Source organism: Portunus trituberculatus, chromosome 35 (genome assembly GCF_017591435.1).
Source record: "Portunus trituberculatus isolate SZX2019 chromosome 35, ASM1759143v1, whole genome shotgun sequence".
Lineage (NCBI taxonomy): Eukaryota > Metazoa > Arthropoda > Malacostraca > Decapoda > Portunidae > Portunus > Portunus trituberculatus.
In genome coordinates, this window is record NC_059289.1 from 17,514,733 (window position 1) to 17,527,930 (window position 13,198).

General features: G+C 46.7%; 1 long non-coding RNA gene across 1 annotated transcript; it reads right to left on the reverse strand.

Moving 5' to 3' along the window:
* Positions 1–545: 545 nt before the first annotated feature.
* On the reverse strand, positions 546–3,941 carry LOC123513227. Its single transcript, XR_006677292.1, has 2 exons — positions 3,807–3,941; positions 546–872 (listed from the first exon to the last, which is right to left on the reverse strand). It is a non-coding gene; the product is annotated as an uncharacterized LOC123513227 (long non-coding RNA).
* Positions 3,942–13,198: the final 9,257 nt, after the last annotated feature.

A 13,198-nucleotide genomic window follows, 5' to 3' on the forward strand; every position in this document is an offset into this window, starting at 1 on the left:
GCAAGTACACGTGAGTATAATTTTGTATCACTGTATATATTATGCTGATATCTCTTACATATATATGCGAATAAATCATCTTTAAAAAATAGGTTAGTAGTAAATAGGGTAATCTTAAAGCAAACAGGGTAATATTAAGGGTGAATTAGGGTAAAGTTGGCAACTCGACCTGGCAGCACTGAGCGCACATCAACTCAAGCGGCACACCAACTCGAGCAGCATACCAATTCAAGCATCAGCTTAACCAACCAATCTTTTTCCTCAAAAAATTTTCCCTGATTGATGGTATAATAGGTTCTTCCATTTCCTCACAAATTAATATTGTTACACTGCCCCCACGTCCTCACAGCCTCCACAGGACCACAGCCGAGACAGGAACTCACTTATCTCAGTGGCAGCCCAGGAGCGCACATGACAGGACGGCAACAGACACAGGGATACTTCTAGGTGAAGATTCGTGGTTAGCAAGGGGAGTGAGGCACAAGTACTTGCCCCAGACTTAGACAGACTTACTCAAAGAGGCAGGGTAACAGGAAACACTTGGCACAATTCCTTTAGTTTAATGGCACAGAAAATAATACAGTACAAGGTGGCACACAGAGTACTTACATTATACAGTTATATGCAAGTGCAGTGAAATGACAGTGGTGGGCAGTGGCGAGTGGAAGTACTCATCTCACAGCCTAGCAGGGACTGGAGGCAGGACAGCATCTTGTCGTGTATTGTCTTAGCAACGTCTTGCCCCAGAGCAAGGCTGCGACCAGTTTTTATACCCCCTGCTCCACTCCTATTGGCTCATCCACGAGCCAATCACAGCTGGAATATCCACCTGCTTCTGGTCACGGCACATCCAGGTAGCCTCAATACCACCTCTGCAAACAAAAGCAATGCTACCAACGTGATAGCGCTGCCAACGCTATCTACCCTACTCAGCGTCATCGCAAGAATATGTTTCAAATTATGTATATTTACATGTGTACAGGACCTGGTCTAGCCATACATTTGCCCCAAAGACAGCTTCCCACCTTTCCTCAAAGTCCACCAAAGCTGAGAAAAACACTGTATTATCTAATTTATATGTATGATGTACCATTTAAATCTTCGTGGCATGGTATGCCATGACTATTAACAGTATTCTAAGGTCACTTGTATAGGCGGCCTTAAAACATGGACAAGGCAGAAAATAAGGAGCGTATACTTGGGCATTCCTATGTATTTTCAATGGGTGGCTGATAATATTTTGGATGTAAGAGGGGTAGGAGCCAAAAAAGTGCATCGGCTTCACTTTTGTGACAGCATGCCGCCTTCCATTATTCAACCTCTTTAGAGTAAACCATGGGCGTTTTCAGTAGCACTTTGCAGAAGGCGAACGGTCCAAAACCGTTCACCCTCATAGGCGAACACCTTTCAAGGGTGTTTGCTTCTGTTCGGTCCTCAGAGTCACGTGATAGCGAACACTGACGCTGATTGGTTGCGAGATGAGTTGCCAACTTTGTAAGTTATAAATCAATAAAAATCACTATTATGAGGCACATGAAGATATGATAAGTATTATTATGTAAAGGAAATAAATTTTGCAACTTTTTAGTGATATTGAAATTCATAAGAATTCTCGGCCTTGCGGTTTGAATTAAATGAAAACAGAGTCTTGCACTCTCGATACATCTGGGACTACGCACTCTTGCTGGAGCTGGGTGCATTCTAGCTCATGCTACTCGTTTCAAAGCTTGTGACTCCGACTTTGATTTCCAGTTATGTGAGAATGTCATAGGTTATGCATCTAAGGAAAGTACTTGTAAAATATAAAGATGATAGGATATTTGCACTGTTGCTTGATAATGACATAAAGCTATAGCAATATTGCGGAAGATTTGGGTATATTTTTTAATGGTGGTGCTCTGAAAACTTTGGGCAAACGAACACACAACATCATGGCCTCTTCTACCAGTGCAAAAACTTGAAGGAATACACAACAAAAATGTCTCGGCCAATGTAACTACTGAATGACAAGCAGTCACTAGTGGTGTAACATCTTGTCTGGCATATTGTGTATTAATGGATACTGGGTATATTACCTGTAATACCTTAAAAAGTAGGAAAATGTGACATGGGAAGTGATACCTGGGATCTTAAGGGCTCTATTCACCTCTGTTATTTGGTCTCAACACCGCCATAGGCGCTCCCATATTATAAAAACAATTTAGTTAATCTTTATAAAAAGTCTGTGTCACGTCCAACAAGAAACTCACATATGTAGAAGACTTGGTGACCTTGCCGTAAACAAAAATAATTGAGCAACAAGCGTCTAGTTTGGCTGTAATAGTGCTTGAGAGTTCAGCGAAGTAGGAATTTTTCTAAGTCCAGCTAGCTCTGCACCAGTCAAGAGTAAACACTGAAATGGTTTTCAGTTGTTTCTAACAGATTTGTGGGTATAAACAGGGATTTATGGGTAGCAGCATATAAGGATTTCATGGTATCTATAGAGCTAATCCCTCCAATCATGAGCTGCCACTCAAGAAGCATAACGTTATAATTTTTTAGGTTCCTTGTTAGCTTGTTATGGTACGCTAGGTTGACGCCGTAAGCCCCCTCCATTTAGGTTAGCTTAGGTTAGGTTATGATAGGTTAATGCCCTAGTGTTGGGGGTCCAGGGGAGGCGCAGCCCCCACGATTAGGTTATATTAGGTTAGGTACGTTATGTTAAGTTAGATTAATGCCCTAGCGGAGGGGTCCACAGGGGCTAAGTTACATTAGGTTTGGTTATGTTAGGTTAGGTTAATGCACTAGCAGGGGGCGGGTCCAGTTAAGTTACATTAGGTTAGGTTAGGTTAGGTTAGAATAGGTTATGCTTGGTTGGAAAAACATGAAATATTATAGAAAATTTCCAGTTTTGTTTTCTTTGATGCCCATATTGTGCTTATTTTCCCCACCTAAACTCCCGATTCCACACAGGCCCCCCAAGCTTGTTTGGGGGGAGTGGGGGGGATGGAGGGGATGGACAGACTTGTTATAAAGAATTACCAACAGTTTTTTTTACACTTAACAGATTTACCTGTGACGTCTGTGACAAGATGTTTTTGAACAAGGTAGACGCAAATCTGTACTACAAAAATAATTTGGACATGTGCATCCAGCTTCTGCCGCGTGTACCAGGGCCGTCAGAAAATATACCCTGCAGAAATTAAATGTGTAATGTTTTATTTGAGCCTTGCCTTCAGTTATCCCATCCCCATAATAATATCTTTATATTATGGTGGAATGAGGCTGTCTCAGCTTGGCGTGATCCTGCGACTAAAGAGTATAGTTTTTCCGGCGAGTGACGAGGGAGATTCGTCTGGCAGTGTTACTGTCGTTTTCAGTAGAGGGGTTCCCATGTATGGGCGAACGCACGGTCCAGATCAAGGATTGTATAGTATAAGGATATGCGGGCTCAATAAGCAGGCTGGAGGAATTGATTAGGAAGCTTAGCTTCTAACAGATGGCGCGCAGATCTCAGGTAGTAAGGGGGTGAGGGATAGGGTGATCCATCAGCGGTGGATGAGCGCCGTTACAAGATTCAAACAGTCAGTCAGTCACGGGAAGGAGCGCAAGGTATATCGGCCATCGCCCACCTCCGCCTGGGTCACACCACAGTCGGTGCTCACGTGCATCGCCTACGTCTGTCTCGTGACCCCTTCTGCCCTTGGTGTAGGACTACCCTTGATGCTATGGAACATTTCCTGCTTCAATGCCCACGCTTCCACTCAACATATTGCACAACGCTTCTGGCTCTCCACCCTGGCTATCACAACACTAGACCTGCCCACCCTTCTGGCAACCTGCTGTCCTTCGCCTTACTGATGCCTTCTTGAGGAAGACCAGCCAGCTACCACCCCTGTGATACCCATACAGGACTACCTCAGGGCTCATAAGGATCCATAGATCTTCGTGGCCTCTTGAATCCTTATGAGCCCTGGGGTAGTCTTGTGTGGGTATCACAGGTGTGGTGGCTGGCCGGTCTTCCTCAAAAGGCACAAGTAAGGCGAAGGACAGCAGGTTGCCAGGAGGGGTGGACTACTGAGGCCGCCATGAGGGTGGGTGGGCATGTCCAGTGTTATGATGGCCAGGACGAAGAGCCGGGAGCGTAGTGCAGTATGTTAAGAGTGGAAGCATGAACATTGAAGCAGGAAATGTTCCATAGCATCAGGGGTAGTCCTACACCAGGGACAAGAAGGGGTCATGAGACAGACGTAATAAGCGGTCCAAGTGAGGAGTATGGTGTGGCCCAGGCGGAGGCGGGCAGAAAATATATATATATATATATATATATATATATATATATATATATATATATATATATATATATATATATATATATATATATATATATATATATATATATGTGTGTGTGTGTGTGTGTGTGTGTATAAACATGTTTTATTTGCTTTATAAGTTCATAACCACGAGAGAATGCAGGGAAAATTAAGGGGTCTGGAGGAAGCATGAGAGAAATCTTAAGTTACTCCTGAAAACGTTTTCTATGAAAGTACTCGCTTCTAACAGATGGCAGCACCATCGCTGTCCTCCAAACTTAAACCCATACCACAACTTCCTCTCTTGGTCCAGATATATAAGAGGCGTTTTCAGTTGCGGATCGGCTGGGGCAAACGGAGTCAAACTGAGGCAAGTTTTTGCAAACATAAGCAAACGTCTTTCCAAAGCGTTTACTCGCGTTTGGCAAACGCTTTTCAGCCAATCAGCATGGAACAACCCCACCAATCTCAGGGAATGAGATCAAGAAGGAGTTACAATTCGAATAAAACTAAATAGTAAGACGTGTGGTAAGCCATAGAAGTGGGTACTATAGATGAAGATTTAAGTTTACATATTGTGTGGCATACTAGAGAGAACCGATATAAAAAATACGCTGTGAAATAAATTAATGAGCTGATGGTAGCTGGTGACATGTCGCATCCATCCGTCCTTGTTGTGGGTGTTGTCTGATTCCATTCTTCTAGTCGTGACTTCGATACAATAGTGGAGTAACTTTTATATTATCATGTGGGTAAAATGATAATATTGTTGCAAATACTTATATCATAAAGTAATGAATGATAGTAAAATACATTATCTGCTAAGTATTGACGTAATTAAATTATATAGGTGTCTTTAAGGATGGTTAAGGGTTGTTACTTTGTCAGCGGCTACATATGTTTTCCTGTAAGGTTTCATAAGACTTGTCTGCTGTTCGATATGTTTTCCCGGGAGTGGCAGTGCTGGTTCTCTTTCATGTTCGATTCATGTACACAATCATCCCCGTGACTTGTATCATCCCTTCACCCCCCCACTCCATCCCCTTTCTCCCCAGTCTCCACTCACCCGTCTACTACGCGGTTAGATCACAGTTCACACACAGAGCAGCCGCAGTAGTAGCTGTAGTGTGTAGTCCTGTGTGTGTGTGTTTGGGGGTGGGGGGGCAATATTTAAACTTATGTATGATAAGAGTGCATTAATCAACAATTAATGGGCAACTTCGACAATCTATGGTAAAACACTCGAATCTAGGGTAAAATTGACAAAAATCTAGGGTAAGATTTCATCAACTCATGGAAGCACTGCAGTCACGTCCCCACACCGTCTCTGAGAGGACCTAGTAAACAACCACTCCGCCTTCGTGTTTACTTACCCCTGGCCAACCCTACATGGCGCAGTGAGTAGGATACTACCGACAAGATGGACGAAACCCCCAGGGCCACGGGGAGACACCTGAGGAGGAGGGGGACGTCTGGCAGTAACTAGAGGCCGTGCTGCAGCCCCAACATGGCGAGCGCTTCTGCCGAGCTTGGCCTCTCTATTGGTGGACAGGAGTCAACTGGCAACGACAGTGAAAGTACAATCATCGGTTTCACCGGAGAAGTGCGAGCTAGAGATGTCATCGGCATCCTTCCGCACATGGAGGAGGTCCGTGAATACGTGGCTGTCTCTCCATGGATGGCCTGATGAGGTGTGCGTTCAACACATCCATTTGCTGTGTGTTCCCTCTCTGCAGAGCGCCCTCGACGCAAGATACTCATTAAGACAGTGGGAGGTCTTGAGTGCATCCGAGGCGTTGGACACCGTTGGCAGCGTTCCCCAATGCGCCGTGAACCAGGCAGTGCTGTGGAGTGACTTTTTCAGTGGTGAGCAGGGCCGTGCTGAACCCATGGCGGAATATTTTCAGAGATGCACACAACAGGCCTTGGACTGTAACTTACGTTGTCCAGAGTGTGATAGTGATTTGTCTGATTACATGATTCTGAGAAAAGCTATTGTGGGCCTCAGCAACCCAACCCTGAAAAAAGAGCTTTTCCTGCAGTATGCCATGTACTCCGATGTAGACAAGCCTCGTGTCTGTCATACAAAGCAGCAGAGCGAGACTCCCTATGTGTTCGTGGTGCCGGTGCTGGCTATGAAGAGTGGTGTGAGGAGACCGGGTCTCTCGCGGCTTGTGTGCCAGATGTAGGTGCACACAGCGCTGATGCTGCTGCCTCCCGCCCACCATGCAGCAACTGTGGTCCACCACGCCACGGGGAAATCCTTGTGTCCTCCGAAGGATGTACCTTGTCACCACTGTCAGAAAAAAGGACACTACAAGCAGATGTGTAAAAGCAGGAAGCGGCCAGACAAGAAACACTATCATCGTCTTGCGCGATGTCATATGTGGGTGAGGTGCGATGCGGCCCACAACCACTCGATCGAAGCTGTCATGGCATCACACCGTGGGTGCAAGGAGGGATGTCCGGTCATGGCTATGGCAGATACAGTAGCTCAGGTGTGCGTGGCAGAGCCAGCTCTACTCGCCAAGCTGGGTCTTCAGTGCATCCAGGCCTACCCAAAAAAAGGAGGACTGAGGGACGTCGCCGACCTGCCACTGGCCTGCCTAGGGACGGTTGAGTGTTGCTTTGCCTTGGACGGAAGGAGCACACGACAGGAAGTGTTCATGGTGAAGACTGCCAGGAATTTATTTATTTCTCTGACGGCGTGTAAAGAGCTGGGACTCGTGCCCGACACCTTCCCCTTTCACGTCCCCACGGCAGCAGGAACGGGGCTGGAGCCTGTCTCGGACCCAGGATTACCACCTACACCCAAGGTCATGCCGTATCCACCACTGGAGAAGAACGTGGAACGCCTGCAGGAGTGACTAAAACAACATTTCTCTGCCTCAACATTTAACACGGACAGGTCACCACTCCCGGCTATGGTTGGTGCACCACACCATATCCATCTGAACACAGACGCGCGCCCCTTCGCCTGTCACACCCCAGCACAGGTGCCCCAACACTGGGAACACGAAGTCAAGAAACAACTTGATGAAGATGTGCGGAAAGGGATATTGGTGCCTGTCCCCGCAGGCGAATCAACAAAGTGGTGTGTGCGGATGGTGGTTGTCACTAAGAAATCGGACTGTCCTCAAAGGACAGTCAACTATCAGCGCCTGAATGCCTGCTACTTCCGTGAGACTCACCACACCCCTTTGACATTGTTTCCAGTGTTTCGTCCCACTCCTACAAAATGGTGGCTGATGCATTCTTGGGCTTTCACTAGGTAGAGCTTGACGACGCCAGCAGCTGCCTCACCACCTTCATTATCCTCTGTGGACGATATCGCTACATCCACACCCCTATGGGGCACTATGCCGCCTCTGACGCCTATACTAAGCGTTTCAATGATGCTATCGAAGATATTCCCCGCAGGTTCAAGTGTGTGGACGACACTTTGTTGTTTGACTCAAGCATGGAACAGGCTTTCTGGCACGTATACCACTTCCTGGAGACGTGTGCCAAACGGGGAATAACCTTGCAACCAGAGAAGTTCCCGTTTGCCAAGAGGGAGGTGGACTTTGTGGGTTTTTCTCTCGGCAGTATAAGCACTTGGATGACAAGCTGGCAGCCGTCAAACAATTCCCCATGCCGTCCCAACCCACCATCACTGACATCCGGTCTTGGACTGGTGAACCAGCTGGCCCCTTTCATGGACACGGCGCCGGCCATGGAACCTTTCTGGGAGCTGTTGAAGAAGCCAGCTGGCAAGAGAATATACTGGGATCTTCAATTGCAGCGAAAGTTCGAGCTGGCCAAGGACACCATTTGCCGGCTAGTGGGTGACGGATTAGTGTATTACGACTATTCAAGGCCCACAGCGATTGTGACTGACTGGAGTAAGGAAGGCTTAGGCTTCATCATCCTCCAGCAGTACTGCTCCTGCATGTCCGCCAATACACCATTTTGCTGCCGTGGGGGTTGGCGACTTACATTGTGTGAAGCAGGCATCTTTCACCTGCTGAGGCTAACTACGCGGCAGTGGAGGGGAGGCGTTGGCAGTTGCGTGGTGCCTACAGAAGGCCAGGCTCTTTCTCCTCAGGTGCCCGAATCTTCTGCTGGTGAATGACCACCGCCCTTTAGTGGGGCTGTTTAAAGACAGGGCCCTCAAGGATATCAGCAACCCAAGACTCTTCAGATTAAAAGAGAAAACCCTCCAGTTTCACTTCCATGTCAAATACCTTCCAGGCAAGAAAAATTGTGCTGCGGATGCCCTATCCTGTTACCCAGCCCTGGCAGCGTTTCCAGACGCTGAAGACCTGAACATGGAGGAGGACCTGATGGCGGCCATGGTGTCTGCTGTTGCTGTTGCACTCAGTCAGGAGGGCATTACGATGGACCAAGAGACTGTTCAACGGGCAGCTGTAGCGGACCCGAGCTACCAGCTACTCCTAATGAGAGTCCTAGCCAAAGGCACACTGGGGTGAGAAAATTGCCTGTTTGCGTCCCTATTACGCTGTGAGGGACCATCTAGCCAAAACGGAGGGACTTGTCACCTACACCTTTGGACACAGCAGCATTAGGCTGGTCATTCCTGAGTCGCTGCAGGATCAGGTTGCTGCTAATCTACATGCAGGCCACCAAGGACTAGACTCGATGCTGCGGAGGGCCAGGCAGTCAGTGTACTGGTCTGGTATGGAGGGCGACTTACAACATCACAGTTCCACCTGCCTCGCCTGCGAGACACACGCTCCCTCCCAGTCTCAGGAGCCGATCACCCTCACGCCACCACCAGAATATCCATTCTAGAAATCTGTGTTGAATCTGTTCCAACTAGATGGCAAACAGTATATGACCTACGCAGACAGACTGACAGAGTGGCTAGAAATCGCCCACTTTCCTAGTGGCACCACGTCGGGTCAGATCTTGCCGAAGCTAAGGAGCTATTTCACACGTTGGGATGCTCCTGAGGAAGTGTCTATAGACGGTGGCACCAATCTCGTCAGCGAAGAGATGTCTGCATTCTTCAGAAAGTGGGTGGTGACCGTGCGTAAGTCTTCGGCCCACTATCCTCAATCTAATGGCCGAGCTGAGATCACGGTTAAAAATTGCAAAGAGGATACAATGTGGCAACACAGGTGCGGGAGGAAGCTTAAAAACAGACAAGGTATCGCAAGCACTCCTACAGTATCACAACACTCCTCTTCATGGTAGCAACAAGTCTCCCGCACAACTCGCTACTGGCAGGCAGCTGCAAGATGGCGTACCCGCTCTCCGACAACGTTACATGGTGGATCGGCACTGGAAATCATTGCTACGCAAACGGGAGTTGCGCTGGGCGTCCCATCAAGAGGAGGTACAGCTTTGCGAAGCGGGCAAGAGGAATCTTCCACCTTTGGATATTGGGCAGGCAGGCAGGATCCAGGACCAAGCATCACTGCAGTGGAACAGGACTGGCGTGGTTGTCGGGGCCCTTCCCCACCGGCAGTATCTGGTGCGGTTGGATGGCAGCAGCAAGACATCCTACAAAAATAGGAGGCATTTGCGTGCGGTGAGGAAGGCTCTACCCATTCCCACACCTTCGGATGTCAACCCGCCAGCAGCTGAGGAGGCAACACAGTGGCGCCCTGTCAGGAGCCACCGGCAACCCAGTTGGCTTCATGATTTGATTTGATTTGCTTATCTTTCTTGATGTTAAAGATTCTGTTATACTGTTTGAATCTTGGAGAGGAGGTGTAAGGGTTTAAGGATGGTTAAGGGTTGTTTCATATGTGTAACGGTTTAAGGATGGTTAAGGGTTGTTACTTTGTCAGTGGGTACATATGTTTTCCTGTAAGGGTTCATAAGACTCGTCTGCTGTTCAATATGTTTTCCCGGGATTGGCGGTACCAACAAGGGAGCCCAGTGTGGACCCATGAGGCAGTCACATCCCCACACCATCTCTGAGAGAACCTAGTAAACCGCCACTCTGCCTTCGTGTTTACTTACCCCTGGCCAACCTTACAGCGTCAGAAAACCGCAGCCATACATCTCCAATGGAACACCTTCAAAACAAGCCCGTGGAGATCAAATCACTTTTCGTCTTCCAAGGACTGAAGACCTGCTGTTTTTGAGGAGTATTGTGTTGCTCGGCACTCGGCATATACAAATGATGAAACACAGGTGATCTATAATACTCCCTATCAAGGAATAAATCTCCAAACTCTTCCACTATGTTGTTGTGTTTACGTCTTGACCACAGCTCTGGCTCAGGCGACTGATGTGTACCATACCTTCTCCCAAGGATTAAGATCACAGTCTGGCAGCACCGACAGTGTCCCCAGCACCGTCTTGTTCAGCGTGAACTCAAACATGTTTAGCCTTGTGGTGACGCTACTGAAAATGTTTAAGGTCTTCCATCCGCGCATCTATGGTCACGTGTCTATGACTCATGTGGGCCCTGGGTCGGTGTGATGCAGGGGCCCAGCTAGCCAGTCAGACCCTAACCTCTTCCCGTGTCGCACGCGCCCAAGCATCCATGTGCCAAGCCATAATCTGACCTCGCCATTTTGAGACCAATTTTGATTTTCTCTTTATAATGCCAATAGTTGTGCTGTGTTGCTGCCATAATACAATTATTCTCCCTCACAAAGGCACTAATAACTGAGATTTGGGCTTTATAATTACAGTCAACCCTCGGCTATCGCGACTTCCGCTATCGCGTTTTATTGCTATCACGCACCCATGAAAAGCTGCTAAAATTTTATTATCGCGACCTCAGATGCCTGCTATCGCGCGCCCAGCCATGACGTTATGGGATATCTGAGCGCTCATTGGCCATACCGCCTTCCCGCCAAGATCAATTCGGCTATCGCGTTTTCGGCTATAGCGCGGCTATTTCGGCCCCGCGCGATAGTCGAGAGTTAAGTGTACTAATTAGTTTTCTAAGTCCCATAATAGGTAGTAACAGGGCAGAATGGTAAGCTCACTCATCCACAAAAAAAGGGCCGTGAGGAGGGGGAGCTGAATGAAAATTCAAATTCAAGCACACCAGCCACAGGCGAACGTTGACTGGGGCTCACGTGACGTATATGCGCGGCCGAGACCAAAATAAGCCAACCTTGTATATTATCTGGACCGTGGGCGAACGGTTCTGGACCGTTCGCCTTCCACAAAGTGCTACTGAAAACGCCTCATTTAACATAACGAGTTAAGTTTTTCTGCTATCTTCAGACTTGATTTTTCATTAATTCCTTTTCTCCCTCTTACCGAGCTCAGTTTTTCTGTAATCTTTAGACGATTTTCCATTCATTCCTTTTCTCCATTCCATTCCAGTTTTCACTATTCTATAGAGGATGAATACAGCTTTATTTGATGTACTACTTTACGGTAGTACAGCTTTATTTGATGTTCTTCTATAGTGCATTCGAAAGCATGACACAACAATATCATGATTCACAAAAATATCAGCTTTGATTATGTTGTCTGAGAATTTTTCCCCGAATGTTATCACGTACGTCGACTACTGTTTTGTTTAGGGAAAGTTCCTTAAATTGTAGCTACCAGTCTACCATTGTATTGACGTTCGACCTGTCTCCAGTGAGCTCGACTTGTCACGCTCGAGTTGGTTCACGCTCGACTCATACATACATACATGCATTAAGGGAGGCAGTGACCTAGCGGATTAGGTGGTGAGCGTGGGATCTGGCAAACGTCCATGCGTAGGTTCGAATCCCACTACGTACCGCCTTGATACTTTGCCATTTGTCGAGTGGTTTAAAGTTACCTACATGTCACCATGATACACAGGTTCTAGGTGGTTACACTAAATATGCGCTTGGGTAGTTATATGGGCCCTAATTAATATGGGCACCACTATAAATAAAATTGCCTGTGCCACTAATGGATGGAAGCTGAACAGCGCTTCCCATACTTTTCAGGTAAACCTGCAGGCGCTATAGGCCACAACATAAAAAGAAAAAAAAATTACTTACATACATACATATATACATACATACATTGGTATTTCCTTAGAATAATTCCTTGGCGTCGCCGGATTTCCTTAGAATTCTTTAGATTTTTTTACATTTTCTTTAGAAATTTCTTTCTGTATATACAAATTTCTTGAAAACAAGAAAATTTTCTTTGAGATTGGAAACACTGGTTCATGAGGCCTTTTTTCACACGGGCAGCGGCCGATTTTGTGCCGCTCGAACGCGCGACTGGAAGGAAAGAGATGGATTAATGGGAGAGTGGTGAAGGGAATGTTATATTGTGAAGTTATAAGGCATAATTAAATAAAATAAAGAAGGGTGGAAGGAAAGGAAGGAACACAATTTGATAATTCAGTAGTATATAGAAGATATACACTGTCAACCCTTGAGGCGTTATGGGATATACATCCATACTCCATAGTCGATCAGAGAGGGAAGTTGAGTGTTATTGAAGAAGAGAGGATAGTTGTCTGGAAGGTTATGTCGAGTAGATAGTTGTAGAAATTGAGTTTTGAGGCATTGAACAAAACCAGGTTTTCTCTGCCCCAATCAGAAACAAGTGAAAGATCAGAAGTTAGGCGTCCTATAGCATCTCGCCTTGAGTCATTTAATTGTTGTTGGGTTGGGCGTCTGTTGAACGCTGTTGAATAATGCAGGGTGGTATCATCAGCATAGGAGTGGATAGGGCATTGAGTCAGATTTAGGAGATCATTGATGAATAATAGAAAGAGAGTGGGTGATAGGACAGAACCCTGTGGAACACCACTGTTGATAGTTTTAGGGAAGAACAGTGACCGTCTACTACAGCAGCAATAGAACGATCGGAAAGGAAACTGGAGATGAAGGTACAGAGAGAAGGATAGAATCCGTAGGAGGGTAGTTTAGAAATTAAAGATTTGTGCCAGACTCTATCGAAGGCTTTCGATATGTCAAGGCCGACAGCAAAGG